The sequence below is a fragment of the Culex pipiens genome, chromosome 2 (genome assembly GCF_016801865.2).
Source record: "Culex pipiens pallens isolate TS chromosome 2, TS_CPP_V2, whole genome shotgun sequence".
Taxonomy (NCBI): domain Eukaryota; kingdom Metazoa; phylum Arthropoda; class Insecta; order Diptera; family Culicidae; genus Culex; species Culex pipiens.
In genome coordinates, this window is record NC_068938.1 from 103,223,895 (window position 1) to 103,240,563 (window position 16,669).

The window sequence follows — 16,669 nt, forward strand, 5'->3', positions numbered from 1 at the left end:
GATAGTGCATCTTGATCTATGGACAAAAACCTATCGTTTGAAGATAATACTCACCAGATCGAATCAGTTTTTGTATTGATTCCAAGCGATTTTAGAAAATTTTCTCAAAAAAGTGACATTTTTCAGTAAATTGACTAGGGGGTGCGAGAAAGTATTTTATTATTTTTTCCTGTCTAAGAAAACATTGTTCCTAACATCATAATCTATCATTTAAGAAGTGAGCACCTGAAATTCCTCGACATGACCTCAAAATGGGACAGGCTAGTGTGTATGTCTGTAAGTCCGTGCACCGAAAAATATGCACACGATTATCTCCGGACTGGCTGAACCGATGTGTGCCGTTTTGGTCTCATTCGATCTGTCTTGGGGTCTCTAGTTAATGTTATAAAGTTTAGAAAAATACTTCAAAAGTTATGCTAAAAAACGATTTTAGCTAAATTTTGGAAGATTGTAAAAAGGGTGGCCAAAACGTTGAAGATCTGACAACCCTATCGAAAGTTACAACCACTTGAGTGTTATTTTTGCACTTTTAGGAGCCCGGATCTCACATATTTTAATCAAAACGTTGTCCGGATCTACCATGCGACCTATCGTTGGATGGATTATCAAGAAATATTTCCAAAGATTCCAAAAGATTGAAAATCTGACAACCCTATCAAAAATTACAACTACTTTAGTGTTTTAAATACACTTTTTTTAGGCCGGATCTTATATATTTTGATAAAGTAAGTGTTATTTACACACTTTTTTGAGGCTGTGTAGTGTGCACCAAACACCTGGTGGATAAATTAACGTTTTTTTTTTTGGTATTTTTGAAATATTTCAAAATAAATTCTAACAAATGTTTCCAAAAAATATATTTATATTTAAAACTATCATTATTAATTATTTTTTTCTGAATGCAATACATTTAATCAAAAGTAAAAAAAAAAACATTTGGGTTTGTTAGTAAAATAATACACATCAAACTGGACAATAGCGTGTCGATTTCGTCCAATGATATAAAACCAATAAACTTTCTTTTTTGTTATCTCCAAATGTACGGAAAAAGGCTGTATTATTAGTTTCTTACGTTCCAATTTTTTAAAACTGGTTTTTCAAGGATTTCTGTTGTTTTGGTAATTTAATTTTGAATTTGAAATTTTCGATTCATTGATTTATTTTTGCTTGAATTAAGCACACAAAAGTCAACATTTTAAGCTTTTTTCATTATGACCAATAATTAAAATATTCATTGAATTCACCTACAATAATGTAATATAATGCATTTTGAATAATAACCAATCAATCCCATAGCAAAATACTCCTTGACTAACCGAAACCCATTTTTTATTTCCTCTTCAACTCTGATTGCAGATAAATCCTGCCCCGCTGATCGAGTGGCAATTTATTCCATGATTGGTAAAAAAAACACCGGCTCATCGAATTGAACCTGAAAATCAACATAATTATAAAAAAATGCACCAACCAGTGAAACAACAACAGTGTATTAATTGTTAAAGCCATCGATCAGTGCGCGTAATTGTTATTTTGTGACAAAGAGAGAGTACTCGTCACAACCAACAAAAAAAGCAGAGAAGGGTGGAAAATTTAAAACAAATAAATAAATAAATAAAAAATACAGCGTCAGTGTGGGTGTGTGAGTGCGTTTGCGGAAAAGTGTCAACCACGTGAACACGACCTCCAAACGGCAGCGCGTGACACGTGTACCTCGTGGTCGTCGGCGGGCCATAAAACGTGAAACGAAGTAGGTAGTAGCAGTGGCAGCAACCAACCCACTGGATTAAAGTGTTTCGGGGGTGGTGGGGATAAATTTTCCGGCGCCAGCGACCGGATCATCGACAAGGAAGAGAAGAAGGAGGGGGTAGTTGTCGTACTGATTGTGAATCAGCCACCACGTGGCGCGGTGGGGTTGGAGGAAATTAATAGCGGCAGCTGTGCGAAGAATAAGTGCGTGGGTGGATGGTGAATAAAAATAATTAAAATTTATGCCACCGTTAATGGCGAAAATATAACCGGTGGAAAGCACACAGAATGGGCTGCAAAATTAATTCATCCTCCAGGTGGTGGTGGTGGTCCTGCTGCCGGTGAATGAAGTTAACCCCGGTGAAAATTCTCACTCTTGGCAAAGCGTGGAAGAAGGTGGAAAATTCCGCAAGTAAATCGAATTAATGGTCTGCGAAGAAAAGCGTCCAAACCGAGTGTCGAGTCAAGTCCTGGAAAACAAGGACACCAGAGTGGGTGAATGAATGAGGAGAAAAGTCACAGAGTGACAAAGTGACGTTTTGCGTGGGGAAAACCCCCGAGGAAAATTCAGCTCGAGGAGAAGCAGACACCATCTTGACTGGTGTTGTTGGGGGTTGAGCCGGAGATAAGCAGAAAGGAGGAGCAGTTCATCGTGAAGCTGTGAAAAAAATAAACTTAAGAAAGCAGCTAACAGGTGAGAGATCATTTATTTTTCTTCTTGATGTGCCGGTGCGTAACTACTGGGTGAGGGTTTTGGCGTGTTGAGAACGCCTATCTGTCTTGGTATCATTTGGTGGCCATTATTTAATGCTCATGGATTTTCTTCGTCAGCAATGTTGTAGTACAAGTGTTTCCTTTTTTGGGTTGAACCATCAAAAAGAATTGAATCTAATCTTTTGATTCAAAATCAAGTGACTCTTTATTAACACATTTTCTTTAACATTTAATTAAATTAAGTGTTTCAGTTTGTTATCATAGAATGTCTTACCTGACAATGTTCTGCCTTTATTACTTTTTCGAAGAGCAAAGAAAAATAACGATAAAAGGCGATTGAAAAATCCTCTCTGAATGACACATAAAAGCTCAAGAGTCTTTTATGTGACAGGAAAAAAACGTTCAGTTTCCTTTTCAAAGGTTTTATGGGATCAATCTCGCTGACCGAGGCCCATGTGACATGTATGCGTTCAAATGTAATCCATTTCGTTCGTTTTTATTGTGTGTGTGCGTGCGCGCGCGACCAAAGCTCATCGCTTTGATTGAAGTGAAGTCACAAAATCAATGGGCTTTGTCGGTGCCATTAGGGTGCAATCATTGGAAATCGAGCGGAAATTGAATTAATGCTGAACATTGACAATAAGAACCTGTAATCATTGTGAGTTATTTTTTTGTGATGTTATTTTTAATTTGAAAAGTGCACAGTTTTTTTTTTAAAGAATTCAGGCCGTTGCAAATATTTTGCAATGTTTACGCCCGAATTTTCAAAATTTTAATGGAAATAGAAGCCTTATCATGTGAAAACAACTTGAAATGCATTTTCCTGTGTTTAAAGTCATGTTTAAAATGGATCGATTGAAAAGAAAGGTTTTGTTATGTCGATATTTTGATATTTTGAAAACTATTGATTACAAAATAACTGGGTAGGTGTAAAATGAATTCTAAACCCCTTTACTGCCCATGTTCGCATAAATGTCCCATATGCAAAAACAGCAAGCTGAGAAAAACGCATTTGAAGTTTGTCCCATACATAAGGCTACGTGACAAGTTTACGCGAAAAAACTGGATTTCTTCCTGATTTCTAGAACAAAGTACTGGATGTTATAGGTTCTTTCGAAAGAGCACACAATTTTGAACCAAACTGCATCAATAACTTGAAATCGATGAAAATGCATATGGGACATTTATGCGATCTTGGGCAGTTTACTCGTTTTCGCAGTTTTTCTCATAGTTAACGATTCCATAACAAACTTCAAACACCGTTAACTTTTGCCCTGTTGACATATTTGGAAATTCCGGGTAATTCCACGTAAGTTTGAAGTATTGGAGTTTGAAATTTGATTGAAAAAATGTAGTTTAGAATGAATTAAATTATTAAAACTGCTTGAAATAATAATTTTTACTGCACAAAAATGTAATGATATCAATTTGTTAACCCTCTACAACCCAACCCCGCCTCTAGACGGGCTTCGATTTAAAAAATCGCCAAAAATCCATTTTTCCATTAATTCCATTAATCACGGGCTTCGATTTAAAAAATCGCCAAAAATCCATTTTTCAACCAATTTTTGATCTTTAAAAATCATTGGAAAGAAGAACTCTTAAAATTTGAGAAAATTTTAGGGTTGGAAGTTTGACTTGTTTTATGTGACTTTGCCAATGTTTTTAAAAATGTCATTTTTTTAGGGGTCAACTTTGGCTGTGTTTTTTACTAACATTTCCTATATTTTAAGTTAAAAGATGTATGCAGTAATTTTTGTAGTGTCCCAGACTATAACTCTAAGCATTTTTTGCAACTTAAATGAAAATGGTGCCTTTTTATAGCAGCAAATGAGAAAAAACATGCAAAAAATTGAAAAAGTGACTTTAAAACCATGTAAAAATTAGATAGGCAAAATGTAATGATGGTAGAATAGGCCAAATACTACCAAAAACAAACATAAACTAAACAAGATAAATGCAAATTAAAATACTAAAAATGAAACAAGAAAAACATAAAACAAGAGAAGTCAAGTTTTTCGTAGAACAAAAATTGGTCAAAATCACGGGAAAAAAAATTCGAAAAAAAATTTGGGCAGTAGAGGGTTAAGGTGTACAGCATTTGCATCAGCATAATTTACGATTCAGTTGTCTTACTTTAAAGAGGTTTCAAAAATTCTTAAATAAGAAAAAAATAATTACCAGAAATAGAATCGGTAAAATGAGTAAAATAAAATGTGTGTGTTCTGATGATTTTAAGAAAAAAATAATGATTTTCTAGTAGCTCAGTGAAGTTTTAGCAAAATTCAATTTAAAAAAGTTTTTTTAACTTTAGTTACTGAAAGTTTCAGAAAAATTTAAAACATTGCAAAATGTATATAAGCACAGCAAATTTTTTTAAACGTGTATTGTATTTTTAACATGGATGTAATCAAAGCTTCATTTATAACCAAAATATTTATTATATTTAGTTTCGTCACGTTTTGTGCAACTTGTTCATTGCAATATAAACAGTTTTTTTTTTCAAAAATGCTTTAAACTTCACATTTTAATTTTCATGACTTGTTATAATCATTGTTTATCGCTGGAAAATTACAATTTTTATTGTTATCTTAACAGATCGATGCCTCTGTGCTCTCTAGTTTCAAGGTTGCTAGGATTCTATCTTGTTTTACCAAGATGGAGCTGTGTCCTATCCCTCGCTTGGTCCAGACCAAAATCCAGCATAATGCTGTCAGATCCAAAGGTGGCTACTATCTCCCTGTCAGACCAAAGAAGTAAAATATAAACAAACCCAAGACATTTGTAAACAAAAATAATGCAATCAAAATATTTTTTAAGCTAAAAACTATTTTGGAGATGAGAAATATATTCATAAGGGATAACGCTTATGAAATGATTCAATTAATCACCTTCTTATCAAAATCTGATAAATTAGTTAAATAACTTTTTTTGTTAACTTAAAATTTTAACTAAACGACCTACTTTTTTCTGGCAATAAAAACAGAATGGAAAATTAATACCATTCAATACCAATGCTGAAAAGTTCTACTTTTCAGCACTGAAATGGGTGCTGCAAAGCTGAATTTTTCAGCACTTGTATCGAAAAGTAACACTTTTCAATATTGTTTTGTTTTGAACGGTGAATACACTTAACACATGGATGTTTGACATAAAATGGCAAAATGTTGTAACCAACTCGTTGCAAAACTCGATTTTTTCTTCTTTTTGCAACTTGTTGCATAAACTACCATTGAACATAAGCTGATTCTATTTGTAGAACTATCTGTGCTTGTTCATCAACATGTTCTTAATCGGTTTTTAAAACACGAAAGCGAACTACACATAAACACCTTGGTTACGTGAAATACCATCCGAAGCCAGAGGTCAATTCTACTATGTTATCATGTTTAGCAAACTGAAATGAAACATCATGTCTGCAAATGTCATTTTGCTATTCGAGTACTACAAGCATGTTTCATTTAAGTCAGAATAAACTTTAAAATGTAATCCGTTGCTAGATTTGACATTTGTGTTACACAACCATGTTGAACAATGGTTTTTTAAGCAAAATGAGAACAAATGACCAAATTTTATGACACTTGTTCAATAATTAACGTATAAAAACGCTTGTGCAGCAATTGATCAACAAAAAAATTGAAAGCTATGTTTTACTTGCTACTTGGGATGGTTGCTTATCAGTTCATCAAAACATGTGTTATCAAACATCGCCTTCTTACGCTACAAAAGTTCTCAAAATCCATGCCAAAATCACTTCAAACGTTCCCAATTTCCCGGTGCTCCACTTATGCTTCCACCCCACTCCACCTCGTCTGTCTTCTGTCTGTCAAAAGTGCCCCCAAACTGTCAGTTAGTGTGTGCGCACGTGAATCTTCTCTGCTTGGCCTTGTTAAGGACCAAAACATGAACTATATACCCCGAAAAAGCGAGAGTGAATTCCGAAAAATTGGAGCCGTTCAAGTTTTGTTTGGGGTAATTTGGTGATTTTTTTCTTTTGTTGTTTGTGTTTGCCAAAAATATTACAATGACCTTTTTATAAATTATAGTTTAAAAAATAATGATTTTTTCATTGTCCAACAATTGAAAAATAACCCTAAAGGCTAATTCAAGCACTCCTGCTTCAAGGGCAATCAACAGTCGAAGAAAATCCAGAGCAATAAAGTTGGCAGGTGAGCGCACTGTCTGCACACAGACAAACGAACAAAGAAACAGACAGACAGCGTTCTGGCAACACTCAAACCCACTCTCTTACCCCCCAGAAATCCCATTCATCCGAAAGTACACTTTTGTGAGTGTGTTTACACACGATAATCATAATACGGCGTGCCATAAAAATTAAGCTATATTGACTTCAAACCTTATCTGGGCCTTTCCGGTTTTCCGTTTTTTTTGTCATGGGTGGTCTCCCCTTAAGAAACTGTTTTTATTTTAATGGAACTGAAAAGAACGAAAAACCCCGTCGTGAAAACCTCATTTCAGCATAGTTTTGCATGGTCAGGTGAAAACAGAGCTCACCCCCCTAACCACCTTCTTATAATCTGCTTAAGGACTTTAAATTTATGGCTTCGCGACAGAGCCCGAATTAAAAGCCATCTTCAGTGAGCTGAAAGTTTCGGGATTTTTCTTTCCAGGAAGTGGGGTTTTGGGGGTTTGGTCAAAGTCATCGCTTATTTATGAGATTCTGAGAAAATTGCCAACGCGAAAAATGGCAAATAAAAATCATTAAAATTTGCATTCGTTGTGGGGTTGTTGTTTGAACGAATTTTGTATTTTTAGCTAAGGGGAGGGTGAGACGATGAGGGAAAGGTGTTGCTGGAATTTGACTGGAGTTTGCTTTGGACGGGAAAAGATCCGATTGTCAGAGATGCAAATTACAGTGAGGGTCATGAAACCTCATTTTGGTTACGAATATTTTCTTATCTTTGAGGGACGATACATCGAAAAAGAAGGAGAGCGTTATGAAATGATTTGAGTAGTGAGCAAATTTCGATCATTTTTGAGCTCTAAAATTTAAAAAAAAAACACGGGGCTCGCAGATGTTCAAGATTCAGGCTTTGCACACTAATATCTAAGACTAGAAATATTGATCCTAATCCAACACTATGGCTCTTTAAACCTAATGTCCAAAATCAGGGCCCTCTACGCTAACACTCTAGTGCTCTCTACCTTAAACTTCAAGATGAGATGCCAACATTACTATTATGTCAATCATCAGGTCTCATAACCTCAAGGTTCAACATTTAGGCTTTTACTCTAATATCTAACTCCAGAATGCAGATGCTATACGCTAGTTTGCAACATTTCATCTGCGAGCTTTTTACTTAAATGTCCAAGAAAGACCCATTAACCTGAACCATCAATAGGCCCAGTGTCCAAATTAGATTTTACTATCTTTATGTTCAACTAAAGGGCTATTTGTCCGTACTCTAAACGAATACGATGAAATTATCACCAGAAAATTTGATCTAAGGGGACCCCGAGCAAAAATTTACAACCAAAAAATTCACTAAAAGTAAAAATGTCTATTTAATATATTAAACTGCCTAATCCAAAGCGTTCTCAGTCTCAGATGGTAGTCCCAGATGTCCCCTTCAAGCTGCAGGTCAAACCGAGTTGATATCTGGATGGAACACTTTTTTATTTGAGTTTGAAAATTATTCTATTTTTTCACTTAAATGCCAATAACTCCCTTTAGATTTAACCAATTGGGATGCTTCCCCTTCATGTTGTTGCATTTTTTAAGCCCTCTAAGAAGCATGTTGAATTTTGAAATTAAATTGAATTTTGCCTAAGTTATAGCCTTTTTAAGATTTTTAACGTTTTTTAAACTTTAAACTTTGTGTCCCGATTTGCTCTACTTCCCGTTGACCTAGAGTGCTCATATTTTGGCCCGATGCTAGTTTTATATGTTCAAACAACCCCTGAAAATTTCAGGCTGATTGCAGAGGTCGATGCGAGATGGGTATGCTTTGCTCGTGGACTCGCTCTTATGCTACTGTCACATTTTTTTTAAATATCAAAGATTTTATGAAAAAACTTTTTTCTGTAGGGTTTTGCAATACTTTTTTTGTTGCTTCCTTATTTTTATGAGAATGTTTTGAAGGGAGTGGTAAAGGGGTGCAAAAACTTGATGTAACATTTACACTAGCTTTTATTAAAATTTCTTAAAATTATTATACCGGAATAGATATTTAAAGCAAAAAGAATCCAAGGGACCGTCGAGGAAGAGATCCTTCAAGCAAGAGAAAATATCGAGGAATAAGGACAATCGAAGTATGTCGACTCTCTGGCTGTCGATCTTCTCGATTTCAATATTGCTCCATGTACCGATGAATTCTTCAGTCCCTTCAAACTGCATACTTCGATTGTCTTTATTCCTCGATATTTTCTCTTGCTTGAAGGATCTCTTCCTCGATGGTCCCTTGGATTCTGTTTGCTTTAAAAATCTCTTCCGGTTGTCAATAATTTCACTTTCTCATGGCTTGCATAGACATTTTTCTTTGAGAAAAGAAGCTTCGAAGGGTGTTTGACATTTCTTTGTTTTTGTTTGCTGGGCGTTGCCATGATTCTCTCCCATAGCTGGTTATCAAGAGAAAACAAATTTCAATCGAGTCTTCATTTTGCATCGTTCTATAAACTGATGCTTCTCTTCCTCGACGGTCCCTTGGGTATTGACAACCAGAGAGTCGACTGTATCTAACACTTTACCAAGAAGAACAATTCGTTCTTGATTGGGCATAACATTTGTCGGTCTTCCAACAACTCAAATATGATTTTTGGTGAGCATTATATGGATGTTTCAAAATGCACTAAAAACTTTAAAAACAGCAAATTCTTTGAAAAAGATGTTCAAAATCATCCGACTATGATTCCAGTTCATACAATTTTTCGACACCTTATAAATTGTTTAAATAGTTAGTTATCTAATATTACGAAAAATTGTCTGAATAAAACTGATCTCTCAAAGGGTTATGATTTTGTTTAATGATTTTCTAAATTTGTTAAAAAATATTACTCTCTAAACGCACGTTACCTTTGATTCATTATAAAATTTCTTGAAAAAACAGTTCAACGTGAATTTGCTTATAAAGGCGCGGATTACATAAAGCCTACCTAGGTTTTCGCGGAACACATTCTGGAAATTCTATGACTGCCCTGATTTTGACGAAGAACTTCGTCTTAGGGCTCTATACAGGGTAGCAATCCAAAATTTCGCGAAGCGAAATGAAACGCTTGGTTTCACCTTCCCCTCTCGGCAAATTTCCCCTCTTCTTAGCGCACGCTGGTTGGTTGAACAAACGTTTCCCAATCAGTCAATCGAGAGACGTGAGATTGATGTATCTAAAATCACCCCCACTCTACCTCATAATTTTCGGATCGTCGACGGGCAACAAGCGAATAAGGAGGTATAGGAGAATGGGTGCAAAAAGGCGGGGCATACGTCCCCGACCTAAATCAACAAAAAGCGGCTCGGTCAGTCCCGAAAATTCATTCTGTTGCTGGACGTCGACGAGTCAACATCGGGAGCAGATGGCCTGGAGGCCCGGTAGCAGACGGCTTGGTGGCCCGGGAGCAGATGGCTTGGTGGCCCGGGAGCAGATGGCTTGGTGGCCCGGGAGCAGATAGCCTGGAGGCCCGGGAGCAGATGGTCTGGAGGCATAGACATGTCAGCCGGCATGAGCGGGAGGCAACCACCTGGAGTGGCCGGAGGCCCCGGGGATGTTCCGATGGGCGGACATTTGCCGAACCATAAGAGTTGGGGCAATATGGGTATCAAACTTTAGGGATTTTGATACTGGACATGAAATTTGACATTTTGGCAGCAGTGGCCACTACCTGGAGTGGCCGGAGGCCCCGGGGATGTTCCGATGGGGGGACATTTGCCGAACCATAAGAGTTGGGGCAATATGGGTATCAAACTTTAGGGATTTTGATACTGGACATGAAATTTGACATTTTGGCAGTAGTGGCCACAACCTGGAGTGGCCGGAGGCCCCGGGGATGTTCCGATAAGGGGACATTTGCGGAACCATAAGAGTTGGGGCAATATGGGTATCAAACTTTAGGGATTTTGATACTGGACATGAAATTTGACATTTTGGCAGTAGTGGCCACAACCTGGAGTGGCCGGAGGCCCCGGGGATGTTCCGATGGGGGGACATTTGCCGAACCATAAGAGTTGGGGCAATATGGGTATCAAACTTTTGGGATTTTGATACTGGACATGAAATTTGACATTTTGGCAGCAGTGGCCACTACCTGGAGTGGCCGGAGGCCCCGGGGATGTTCCGATGGGGGGACATTTGCCGAACCATAAGAGTTGGAGCAATATGGGTATCAAACTTTAGGGATTTTGATACTGGACATGAAATTTGACATTTTGGCAGTAGTGGCCACAACCTGGAGTGGCCGGAGGCCCCGGGGATGTTCCGATAAGGGGACATTTGCGGAACCATAAGAGTTGGGGCAATATGGGTATCAAACTTTAGGGATTTTGATACTGGACATGAAATTTGACATTTTGGCAGTAGTGGCCACTACCTGGAGTGGCCGGAGGCCCCGGGGATGTTCCGATGGGGGACATTTGCGGAACCATAAGAGTTGGGGCAATATGGGTATCAAACTTTAGGGATTTTGATACTGGACATGAAATTTGACATTTTGGCAGTAGTGGCCACAACCTGGAGTGGCCGGAGGCCCCGGGGATGTTCCGATGGGGGACATTTGCCGAACCATAAGAGTTGGGGCAATATGGGTATCAAACTTTAGGGATTTTGATACTGGACATGAAATTTGACATTTTGGCAGCAGTGGCCACTACCTGGAGTGGCCGGAGGCCCCGGGGATGTTCCGATGGGGGGACATTTGCCGAACCATAAGAGTTGGGGCAATATGGGTATCAAACTTTAGGGATTTTGATACTGGACATGAAATTTGACATTTTGGCAGTAGTGGCCACAACCTGGAGTGGCCGGAGGCCCCGGGGATGTTCCGATAAGGGGACATTTGCGGAACCATAAGAGTTGGGGCAATATGGGTATCAAACTTTAGGGATTTTGATACTGGACATGAAATTTGACATTTTGGCAGTAGTGGCCACAACCTGGAGTGGCCGGAGGCCCCGGGGATGTTCCGATGGGGGGACATTTGCCGAACCATAAGAGTTGGGGCAATATGGGTATCAAACTTTTGGGATTTTGATACTGGACATGAAATTTGACATTTTGGCAGCAGTGGCCACTACCTGGAGTGGCCGGAGGCCCCGGGGATGTTCCGATGGGGGGACATTTGCCGAACCATAAGAGTTGGAGCAATATGGGTATCAAACTTTAGGGATTTTGATACTGGACATGAAATTTGACATTTTGGCAGTAGTGGCCACAACCTGGAGTGGCCGGAGGCCCCGGGGATGTTCCGATAAGGGGACATTTGCGGAACCATAAGAGTTGGGGCAATATGGGTATCAAACTTTAGGGATTTTGATACTGGACATGAAATTTGACATTTTGGCAGTAGTGGCCACTACCTGGAGTGGCCGGAGGCCCCGGGGATGTTCCGATGGGGGGACATTTGCGGAACCATAAGAGTTGGGGCAATATGGGTATCAAACTTTAGGGATTTTGATACTGGACATGAAATTTGACATTTTGGCAGCAGTGGCCACTACCTGGAGTGGCCGGAGGCCCCGGGGATGTTCCGATAAGGGGACATTTGCGGAACCATAAGAGTTGGGGCAATATGGGTATCAAACTTTAGGGATTTTGATACTGGACATGAAATTTGACATTTTGGCAGTAGTGGCCACTACCTGGAGTGGCCGGAGGCCCCGGGGATGTTCCGATGGGGGGACATTTGCCGAACCATAAGAGTTGGGGCAATATGGGTATCAAACTTTAGGGATTTTGATACTGGACATGAAATTTGACATTTTGGCAGTAGTGGCCACTACCTGGAGTGGCCGGAGGCCCCGGGGATGTTCCGATGGGGGGACATTTGCGGAACCATAAGAGTTGGGGCAATATGGGTATCAAACTTTAGGGATTTTGATACTGGACATGAAATTTGACATTTTGGCAGCAGTGGCCACTACCTGGAGTGGCCGGAGGCCCCGGGGATGTTCCGATGGGGGGACATTTGCCGAACCATAAGAGTTGGGGCAATATGGGTATCAAACTTTAGGGATTTTGATACTGGACATGAAATTTGACATTTTGGCAGTAGTGGCCACAACCTGGAGTGGCCGGAGGCCCCGGGGATGTTCCGATAAGGGGACATTTGCGGAACCATAAGAGTTGGGGCAATATGGGTATCAAACTTTAGGGATTTTGATACTGGACATGAAATTTTACATTTTGGCAGTAGTGGCCACAACCTGGAGTGGCCGGAGGCCCCGGGGATGTTCCGATAAGGGGACATTTGCGGAACCATAAGAGTTGTGGCAATATGGGTATCAAACTTTAGGGATTTTGATACTGGACATGAAATTTGACATTTTGGCAGTAGTGGCCACTACCTGTAGTCACAGAGAACAGATGCACATCACTGGACAAAAAGCACCGAAAAACGTGTGTAAAAATTCAAACCAAGATACGTTGAAAAGAGCTAGGGTGTGCATCATCCGCCTAGATAGCGCCACTTCAAAAATCACGATGACCTACAGAAGCAGAACGTTTGACCATCCATTCACTGCACAAAACATTCCGAACGAACGACATCAGACCAATGTCTGACTGTCCTTCATCGTAGGGGTACGATTTTACGCGCGAAAGAAAATAACAAAATCAGCTGTGAAGGTAAACAAAACGAAATCAGAGTTAACATGTGGAAAGGTACTATTTTAAGCTATCGCTCGAAAAATATTTTTTAAACAAGTTTTTTGTTATGTTTTTGTTAATGTTAATGCATTTTTCATTATTTGCAGTCAATTGAAATTGTACTGAAGTGAATTTAGTTCATAAACGACGAAAATATTATTTTTATGAGGAAATTATTGGGCCAGCTTCATTGTTAAGTCAAGTAATCTCAGTTGCGACGGTGGCGCCGCCAAGTGTATCCTTTACACCCTAATTTCTTTGATGCAAGATTGTATGCAACACATTTTGTTAGTGCTGCAGTGCTTACACACAAGTTCGAGCCTAGATGTACATCTGTTCTCTGTGCTGTAGTGGCCGGAGGCCCCGGGGATGTTCCGATGGGGGGACATTTGCGGAACCATAAGAGTTGGCGCAATATGGGTATCAAACTTTAGGGATTTTGATACTGGACATGAAATTTGACATTTTGGCAGCAGTGGCCACAACCTGGAGTGGCCGGAGGCCCCGGGGATGTTCCGATGGGGGGACATTTGCCGAACCATAAGAGTTGGGGCAATATGGGTATCAAACTTTAGGGATTTTGATACTGGACATGAAATTTGACATTTTGGCAGTAGTGGCCACAACCTGGAGTGGCCGGAGGCCCCGGGGATGTTCCGATAAGGGGACATTTGCGGAACCATAAGAGTTGGGGCAATATGGGTATCAAACTTTAGGGATTTTGATACTGGACATGAAATTTTACATTTTGGCAGTAGTGGCCACTACCTGGAGTGGCCGGAGGCCCCGGGGATGTTCCGATGGGGGGACATTTGCGGAACCATAAGAGTTGGGGCAATATGGGTATCAAACTTTAGGGATTTTGATACTGGACATGAAATTTTACATTTTGGCAGTAGTGGCCACTACCTGGAGTGGCTGGAGGCCCCGGGGATGTTCCGATAAGGGGACATTTGCGGAACCATAAGAGTTGGGGCAATATGGGTATCAAACTTCCGATAAGAGGACATTTGCGGAACCATAAGAGTTGGGGCAATATGGGTATCAAACTTTAGGGATTTTGATACTGGACATGAAATTTGACATTTTGGCAGTAGTGGCCACTACCTGGAGTGGCCGGAGGCCCCGGGGATGTTCCAATAAGGGGACATATGCGGAACCATAAGAGTTGGGGCAATATGGGTATCAAACTCTAGGGTTTGTGTGTTGTGTCTTTAACACATGGTTCAGAATGACTCTTTGTAATAAATTTTATTGTTTGCAAAATATTACTTGAAAATTGTTCAATGCCGAAAGTTTAACAGAGAATTCATGCAATGATTTCATATCAACTGGCCCGAAAATGTTGCCATCACGATTAGCTGAAGAAGCTTTTGAAAGTTTTAAACGTTATCAAACGTCAAAATACCATAAGACCATCTTTGAGCAAAAATAAATAGATCTTACGAAATAACTATTTCATGATTGATTTTGTGGCTAAGAAACGCAAATATTAAAAACTATAAAAATTTAATTTACTTTTGTGTCCGAAGTTCTTCGTCATGATGGTTATGCCTGTAGGATTACCACTGCACCTTTTTCACATAAAACTTACAACAAAAAAAAAATGAACTTGCATTTCACTTATAAATGTTTCCGTATTGGCCATAGCCTTATTCTATTTTTATTGAAAAACTAACTTAATCCATGAATAAGATTCGGCTTCATCAGAGTAACATGTGAGTTAAAAGGGTTCAAAACTTGAGACAGGGTTGCCAGATCTTCAATTTTTGAGGCTCAAACTTTTTGTATAAAGTTCATTTTCGAAGCAGGATTATAGCCTTGCCTCAGTGAGGAAAGGAAAAAAAAAACGTTGTTTTGACAATTTTAGATGGTTTTTGGCCCTTTAGAAAAGTGGGAATTGATTTTTCGGTCTTGAAAATATTTTTATAGGAAAGCCCTCCCGAATTTTCATATGATTGCGTTTGACTGCACTTCAGTCGGACGTATTATTGATATCAGATCATTTGCTAAACTTTCCTACACTTTGAAACAGTGTAGTTCAGTGTATTTTTTCAGATGGCCTGTCAAATTTCCGACAATTTTGTATTTGACCACTTTTTAATACGATGCAACGGCTTAGTATCGGCTAGTATCTAAATTACGAGATACTACAATATTGAAATAACTTTCACCTTTCTCAAATGCCATTCTCGAGTGGAACTGGCTCCATATACACAAAAATGGCTTATATGATCTTGATCATAAGATAAGTATTTGAAAATTTTCTGTTGTGAGCTGGAATTGCTCAACAACTTTACAAAAGAGCATCTCAGGTAAAAACAAGCAAAACACGCCATATTAAGAAGTTATTGCAAAGTTGTCATCCGAGTGATTTTTCATTACCCTTGATCGTGAATTTTAATCAGTTTTATGGCAAATTAAAATGAATCCTTCAGTTTTCAAACCCGCTATTAAACGAGAAGAACTTCCCATCAAAAATTGACCTTCATTTCTAGGACAGCAGCAGAGCACCAACCTGCGAAACCTCACTGTCGGCGGTGGCTGTTTTCCATTAGGCGCTCATAAAATTAAGCCATAAAGAAGGCTTGAGCTCGTCAGTCCAGTAGTGCCTAGTTCGTAAACATACCGACGACGGCGGTGGTGGCGCCACCAGCCGTCGCGGCTAATGGATGAGAGACAACACCGGCGTCCAGTCGCGGTTGTATTTCACAGCCACAGACAATGGGGAGTGCATGCTAGATTTATGAAAGAACTTTGCTAGCGCTACCAAGCGGCAACTTTTCGTACTAAACTGACAGCTAGTTTGGTTTATCTTCGATTTCGCAATTTAAAGTGAAATTAATTTATTTAAAAACTTAAAATAGCAAGCTGCACAGTGCAAGTGTTATTTCTGAGTATCTGAGACATAATAGAGCCCCCCGTCACCAAACTAGACCAACCCCAAATTGGACACAGTTTTCGGGAATTTGCAGCCAGCCAACCCTGCTGAAGGAGCTCGGTTTATTATTTATCCTTGTCAGAGACTATATCGAGGTGGCGTGGCCAGCCCAGACAGCTCACCTTTCGCGACCGGAAGCTCGTCGTCTTCAAGCCAAGAAACTGGAACGGTTGCGGCTCCATAAAGAATGAAGGAGCTCCAGCAGAGGAGGACCAGTCCAAATAGATTGGACGACCGCAGAAGATGCATCGTCTTGGGGACGTGCCGACAGAAGGCAGTAGCTAGTAGAAGTAGAATTGGTGGGAAACCCACTTATCATTGCATTAGAATTTGGTTGGGTGAACCTTGGAGTAGGAGGGGAAGTTTACGAGATGTGTCTATAAGACGAATGTCTGTGGTCGGCGGTTGCCAGTGTTCCCAGCGAGGGGAATTTTGTCCTCTTCTTCGTTGGATT

General features: G+C 39.5%; 1 protein-coding gene across 1 annotated transcript in view; it reads left to right on the plus strand.

Moving 5' to 3' along the window:
* The first annotated feature begins 1,376 nt into the window (after positions 1-1,376).
* LOC120430898 (uncharacterized) overlaps positions 1,377-16,669 on the plus strand; it is a 442,819-nt gene continuing 427,526 nt past the window's right edge. The window contains exon 1 of the mRNA XM_052708160.1: positions 1,377-2,440. The gene's annotated coding sequence lies outside the window, so the exon portion shown is untranslated. The remainder of the gene's footprint in view (positions 2,441-16,669) is intronic.